Source organism: Terrapene carolina, unplaced genomic scaffold (genome assembly GCF_002925995.2).
Source record: "Terrapene carolina triunguis isolate 2854851 unplaced genomic scaffold, T_m_triunguis-2.0 Scaffold210, whole genome shotgun sequence".
NCBI lineage: Eukaryota > Metazoa > Chordata > Testudines > Emydidae > Terrapene > Terrapene triunguis.
In genome coordinates, this window is record NW_020664561.1 from 8,100,682 (window position 1) to 8,108,875 (window position 8,194).

Here is an 8,194-nt window from a genome sequence, read left to right on the forward strand (position 1 = left end):
AACCCACCCAAACCCTACCTATCCAACCCTACCCAAACACTACCCCAAACCCACCCAAACAGACCCTACTGAAACCCTACGTATCCAACCCTACTCAAACAAACCCAAATATTACCCCAAACCCCCAAACTCTACCCAAACAAATCCTACCCACACCCTGCCAAATAAGCCCAAACCCTATCCATACAGCCCTACCCAAACAAACACTATCAAAACAAACCCAAATGGTACCCTTGTCCCCGCCACCGCCCAACAGACCCTACCCAACCCCACCCCAGCCCTACCGAAGCAAACCCTATCAATCCCAACTCTAGTCCCACACTCATTTCTAACATATTGTTCACTCTGTTGGTGTGTTCTCCCTCTCCGCCTGTGTCAATCTGGTCTGTTTCTATTGCAAGCTCTTTGGAGGAGTGACCAGCTACTACTCGATGTCGCACCTAGTGCAATGAGGCCACTTCCTTGGTTGGCCCTTAGACAGGACTATAGTAAAGAATGATTACTTCTAATACAATGACAGATGTTAATCATGACACTTAATGCACCACTTGGAGGTGCTCAGGTATTACAGTGATTAGGGCAGTATGAGAACCTAGAACCCCACTGACACCTCCTCCTGGGACCACTACCCCTCCCCCCTTACTCTCCCTTCTCTACTCCCAGGCCTGTAAACAAAAGGACCCTAAATCCAGAGTGCAAGGTCTCAGTGAGGTGTTGGTGGGAGGAATGAAACTCCAGGTAGGTTCTACAAGACACTCGTTGACCTTTGGCCCAATGGCTTAATGCCCGAATCTTCTTCCACTCGCATGCAGTCGCAAATACTCTTTCTCATTCCTAATGTGGAAGTGTTTATGCAGGGCTCATGTTCAGTTCCTCACAGTGTCACTCAGATTAAAACCCTTAACTCTGATTTCAGCTGCATTGAGAAATAGCTTCTGAAGGAAGGAATGCATACAGGGAAGTGTGTCTACGTGTACTTTCTTACCTACAATTTATGAGGGCTGAGTTCAGGTTTTTCCTTTTAAGTTTCATAACTTTAGCAGAGGAAACATTAAAACTGGCCCCTCTTTGAAAGTTACTGTGAGATGGAGGCAGCAGAGGAAGAGAATGGGTATGTTGGTAGTCAAGGGAGGACCTCTCATTAGCCCCCCGCACTGTGTGGCTAAAGAGAATTTTGTCCTTCAAGTCAATGGAGCTGCACTGATTTATACTAGTGAGGATCTGGCCCACAACATGTAGAATTGCTGAAATTTGTAGTTTCCTCACTATGAGTCCTGCAAGGTGCTGAGCACCCTCAGTCTCACTGAAGTAAATTGGAGGTCAGAGAACTCACCACTTCTCTGGATAGGGTCCTTAGATGGAATCTGTGATGCTGGGAAATCAAGTGCCAGCTCTGGCCAAAGCCTCGGCATCAGCTGAGAACAGACAAACTCATAGCTGGAAGCTAGGCCAATTCACTTGTGTATTAGTATAGATCAAAGTGATGGTTAAATATATAAGAATGTGTTTGGCGTTTAAACTTAATGAAAACTAATGGGATGCTGCATGCATTGTTTTCACTTATCTGTATTCTGTTATAATGTCATGGAAAACATTTATACCGTATATACCCCTGTAACTAAATAACCCATCAAATGAGAAAGAAGCCTTTTGCAATGCAAATGAAGAACTTTAACAGGAAAGTGCTAATTCTTGCACAGTTGAAAGCAAGTGGTCATTGTGTGTGATAATGAGAGATCAAATGTACTCCTCTCTCTCCACCATCCAAGAATGGGTGGGTAGTTACCCTGTCAGCTTGTTTTCTGTGAGAAGCTATAAGTATGGACACAAGGAAAAATTCGTTATCTCTGGACTGTTTGGATTCTAACAGGACAGAATAACTGAATGAGAAGACAGAGATCCCCAGTTACTCTGGGTAGCCTTGAGAGACTTTTGGGAAACTGGCAGATTATTCTCTACTACCATTTGAATTTATAGACTGTGACTCACCTGTACATATATTTTGCCTGCTTTAGCCTCTTCAGTAACTCTCATTCCTTTTTCTTAGCTAATAAACCTTTACTTAGATTACTACAGAATTTGCTACCAGCTTTGTCTTCGGTGTGAGATCTGAGGTGCAAATCAACATGGGTGAGTGACAAGTCTCTTGGGACTGGGTGTAACCTGGAATATTTGTGATTTCTGACGTAAGTGGCCGTTTATCACATAGTCCAGCTTGCCTGGATGGCAAGATAGAGGAGTGTCTATCTGTGGCTCCATTATAAGAGTACTGTAGTACTTTGGAACTTCACATTTGGTACTAAGTTGGTGAAATCTAATTATAGAACATACCACCAGTTTGCAGTGTCTGCTTTTGACAGTCTGCACTGAGGCAGACACTCATGGTTGTGAGCCACTCCACACAGTGTGACAGAATCTAAATTAGGATCCACTAAAATCCATCATAGCAGCTGCATATTCCCAAAGTGACCTTAGAATTTGAGGAGAGGATCACATCCCAATTTGCTTGACTACTTACTTTACGTTTTATTTAAAACTTATTTTTTAGCCTTCCAAAAAAATTCCCAGTGCTCAAGCAGGATTTGAACTCATAGTCGTTCCAGTGAAACAACTGGTGTTCAGACCCAGCCAGCAGAGCATTTCTGTTACAGACAAGCATCAACACATAGGCAGTGATAATTTCAGGGGTAAGAGGAGGGGCCTGGAGCCAATCCTGCAACCAACCACTCTGTTGGTGTTATCACAGATGGGGAAAGCATGTGTGCAGATCTGTGCTAACACCATGCCACAGATTGGCTAAATGCAGTAATGGTGTGGCCACCAATCTCCCAGGGAGTTGTGTGCCTGCATAGGGTTAATGCACCTTTGAGAAGCAAAAAGTATGCCAGTGAGGTTTGCAGGATTGGCAACTCCAAGTGTTTAAAAACACTGTAATGAGTCATTGTCAAAACAGCATGAGATTTTAAAAAAATAATAATAATACAATTTGTTTTTATTTGCCTTCGGGTTTTTGAAGCATTTCAGAGTCACAGTTTAAAACTTTGCAACCCTTTGAGCTAGAAACTTTTTTTAATGAAAAAGGTGTTTTTCCTATAATCACATGACTCCAAGGAAGGTTTTAAAGGAAAACATCAAATACCATGAGATTTGGCAACACTGTAATAGAAAGGATCACATGAGGTGGAGGGAGTTTGTTACAATCACACAGTTGCAGGACACAGAAAAGCTTCTGTTGTAGAACTGGCTATTTGTTGCACTGAGGTCACATTCCTAAAATGCCCAAGATTATGGCCATCAACCCAGAACTATCTCCCAGGAATTTATTGCTGTGTAGGAAAAACTTCCCCCAAGGTTCCAGTGTATCCACCAATTCCCCAGAGTCTTGCTGAAATACTGAAGTTTGGGTGGATGATGCCCCTCTACATAAGCCAATGCTGGGTATGCAGGAGCATCAGGAACGCTGGTTTAAAATATAAGTAACTGCATATTGAGAAAAACCCAGCCAAGGGAGTTACACCCCATATACTTTCCTATGTTCCCACTAGTATGCTTAGGCACTCGAGGTTAGTTATGAACCAATGTGTTTAATTAAGAGCTGCAACAAGAGGAAAGAAACCGATTAGAGTGAAATTATACAGACAACCCCAGAAGAGCATTGCCCTGAACAAAAGTGGAGAACAAGTATTTAATAATGGACTCTTCAAACTAGCAACAAACAAGTATAACATGATGATCTAATGGCTGGAAGTTGAAGGTAGACAAATAAAGACTGGAAATAAGGCATAAATGTTTAACAGTGAGAGTAATTAACCTTTGGAACAACTTGCCAAGGGTCGTGGCAGATTCTCCATCATTGACAATTTTTAAACCAAGATTGGATGTTTTTTCTAAAAGATCTGTTCTAAGAATTATTTTGGGGAAGATCTGTATCCTGTTTTATACAGGAGGGCAGACTAGATGAACATAATGGTCCCTTCTGATCTTGGAATCTATGAGAGTGCAGGGGGCATAGAATCAATTTGCAAGGCAGCGCTTTCTGAAGGCTGCACTGGCATTCAACTCTCCAGCTGCCCACTGGTGGGCAGCTGAGGTATAACTGAATTCAGAACATTTAGAAGTGAAAAAATCAAAGGATTTCCAAAGTCACAATGCTCTAGATAAAGATTGCTGGACTTCCCACAGGATGCCAAGGCAATTAAAGTGCTCGGGTGCTAAAGGTAGTTAAGCACTGCTATTTACCTTCTCACAATATTACACTACAAGGGCAAGGGGAAACCCAATGAAATCCAAAGGTAACACAAAACTGATACTAGGAAATACTCTTAACACAAAGCATAATTAATCTGGAATTCATTGCTACATCAATGTGGCAAAGAGTTTAGAATTTTTTAAAGGAGTAAATATTTATATAATTTAAAAAACAGCAGTTAGATTACAATACAACAGGACAAAACTATAGGGATACAAAACCTGCTGCTTCAGGACATAACACAACTATTAACTGACTAGGTTTAGGAATAAACTTCCCCTATAGGCAGGTTATTTCATATTTGTCTATGATGGAGTTTCTTGCAAGTTTCTTCATAGCATCTAGTACTGTCCACCATTAGGGACGGGATAGAGGATAGACTGAGCTGGTATTGCAATTCCTATGTAAGATAAAAGTGGTATGGGTCAATGGGTCTAAAGTTGAGCTATATAGAGATGATTAATAGGCAGCTGTATTTCAATGAAAGAATATAGCAGAAAGCATAAATTACCATGGATTGTATCACTATTTGACATCAGTCCTACCTTTTCCATTGTAGCAACCTGTACACACTCACTCAGCTTTGACAGGTTTTTTGTAGCTATCATCCGGTAAACAGAACTGGTGACCTTAGTTGCTGTTCGTTTTTCTAAACTGAAGGCTTCATATGCGACAAAAGCACCCCGTGAATTAAAATAACAGAATCCTTGTCAATTCCAAGACAGATGATCTTTCAGTGACCTCCATCAGAAATGTCATATTTGGTGTTTTGTCGCTATAATCAGCAATCCACAATGATAGACTGTACCAAATTTCAAGATGGCAGCACAAAAGGACACCTGACCAGTCAAAATCTGGCAAGACAGACTGATGGCCTTTTGGTGACCTGAGCAGCCTATGGAGAGGTAAATCACTGCGGAGGGATGGGGATGGGGATGGGGGGGCAGGGCTGGGGAAACCCATGGGTGTCATTGGGAGGGTAGGGACCCTGTGTGCCCCCCCAAACCGAGGTGAGGCATGGGGGGGGCACACGGGGTCACATGCCAATGCGCCCCCCCTCCCCATTTCTGCAGCACAGATCTGCCCTCTATAGTTCACTGACTCTGCAGCTGGATGCCACCTCCTGGGTCCTAGTGCTGGTTGTTCTCCCCTTCTATGTGTGCTGGGTGCCCTGCATGGCCACCATCCTGTTTTCTGTACAAGGGTTAGTGCCTGTGATGGGCCTGGGTGGGGAAATGGGAGAAGGATGGGGAGGGGGATGTGGGAGGGAGAGGAGAAGAGGGAGTGGGGAAGGGGATGGGATAGGGAATGGTGGGGGAGAAAAGGGAGCCCAGCATGCAGTGTTCTTTCAGTAGCAGCAGGAGCTCACCTGTTAAGCAGGCCCATCTCGACCCCCCCCCACTCCTATAGAGCCCCACGCCCCCTGCACCTTGACTACCCCAACGAACCCCCCGCACCTGGATCCCTGCCCCACTGAGCTCCAAACAGCTGTACCTGGACCTCCACCCCACTCCCCCAGCTCCCACTGCTGAGCTCCCCACACTAAGACCCCCCCTGCTGAGCCCCATCCCCCCCACACCCAGACTCCCCACTGCTGAGCTCTGAACACCTTTACCTGTACCCCCATAGAGTCCCATTGCCCCTACACACAGAACCCCCAATGAGCCCCTGTGCATCCAGATCCCCCACACCCAGATTGCCCCACATAGAACCCTCTCACCTGGATCCTCCCCCCACTAAGCTTCTCTGCATTTGGATCCTGCTGGGCCGAGCCTGCCTGCCCACATCTGGTGCACCTGATAATGAGGGGCAGGGCGCTAGCGTATTTCTGGGGCAGGCAAGGCCCTATCACTGTGTCAGGGTTGGGTGCAGCCTCACTGTCAAGTCCCTGTCCTGGGAGGGGGGAGCTTCAGGGTGATCTCTCAACTCAGTGCAGCCAGGGGCCTGTGCTCCCCATAGCCATGCTGGTGCCTCCACATTAATTTATTGACAAATAAAATTTGCAAAATTTTAAAATAGTGTGCAGAATTATTAATTTTTTTTTTTGCATAGAATTCCCTCAGGAGTAAATGTGAGATATTTCCTGTACTCAGTGGAATGACCTACTTGCAGTGCATTATTGAGCCATTAGCTGTATAAGAGGTCCAGACAGGGTGTGGTGCCAGATAAATAAGGGAGACAAAGCTGGAACTCAAGCTGTTTTCTTTAACAGATCCTGCTTAAGACATAATTGATTCTATATCATGACTACCACTGAACCAAATTTCATGATTTTAGCTCAGTGGGAACATGGGAATTAATGGCAGTCCATGACTGAGTCCATTATAAGTGTTTATACAAAATAAGTCCAATAGGACCTGATCTTGTAGTTTCTATACAAGACCAAATGAGCCCCGGAACTTCACGGGAACTTTGTCTATGTAACAACTGCAAGATGTGGCCGATAGTTTGCTCACTCTGCATCTGCACAAGGAATTATCTCCTTTCTGTCTCTAACAGATAAGGAAACAAACACAACACAATGAACTATAATACAAATCTTAACTACGATTTCATACTTCCTCTAAACCCATCACACCACACACCTAACCAGTGCACAAGTTTCAATTCTGAATACTTGTTAATTTTGCTGAAGGTTTTGCATGATAATGTGAGGGAACTCTGTGTGCTGCATGTACTGGTAGTTATTTTCTTGGAGGCAAAAAAGTTTCTTGCAGAGATGCAGAATCTGGCATTATTGGCTGATAATGCTGTGCCATCTTCATGATATGATAAAAATATGTCCCTTAACTTGGCATTTCTTTGTTTTTAAGGGCTTGTGTTGAGGGTATGTGGCATTTAAGCAACCTTAACCAGTTTTAAACCAAGTTTATATATGCACAGGCACTCTCTGATAGGATTCAAGGGCAGGGTTTATTATTCAGAACTCTCCCATTATTTATTTAAAATAATCCAGTGGATATGCCCCACGTTGCCACATACAGGGAGTCTTGAATTTACCTCGAGCACATCATTTAACCAAGCACATATCACATTTAGTTCAGTTGTTAGTGCAGAGGTACTGTGGATGATAGGTGCAACATAAATACCTCCAAAGACAGGTACAGACTTCCATCCTCTGGAGTGGTTTATAATTTGTGGCAGTAGAAGTACAGAGCTGATACTTAAGGCAATTCCACCTCTCAGCAGTTCTAGAACTTTGTCTATAGTGAGCCTGATAAAAGTTTAGTTTCAAGATTTATTTTTTAAGTCCCCTCATAAACAAAGTGAGTTGGGCTCCAGCTAATAAGACTAAGCTAGATAAATATCTAGCAATGTAGAAATAGCATCAGGAACTGAACTAAGAACATATTGGTGAGTGGTAACAAGTTTTGAGCCTTTAAGACATGCAAACTGATCACTCAGCTTTAGAAGTACAGTGAATAGCACAGCAGCATTCTAGGTCCGGTACACGCTGTGTGTGTACATTGTAACCCTTAGGTAGTAAAGGGTAGTTGCAGATGGTATCATTGGCATACAACAAACAAGAGATTATGTAACTGTTTAATCAAGGTAAGACTAAAGGCCAGGTTTGTTTAAAGTATGACTGCAATTGAACAGATTCCAGCTAAGCAGACGGCTAAAATGTGGGCACCGTAATGCTACATAAACCACTGCCAAGCTGAGCTCCTTGGGAGGAGAAGGGGAATGTTCAGAAGCATAGCACCAACAACCTCTAACTGCAGCATGGCATGGTGGCCTGGGTACTGCACTAATGAGGAAACAAACTCCAGCTTTAGATGTATTTTTCCTCCCATTCATAGAATGGCACTGAACATACCTAGTTTCCCTATAGATGGGTTCCTAATACACAGAGGTATTTAGCCAGTTTGTCTAAGAGAACTGGGACACAATCAGTACTACAGCATGATGGTGCAAGACTTTCCAAAATCTGTTTATTTTACA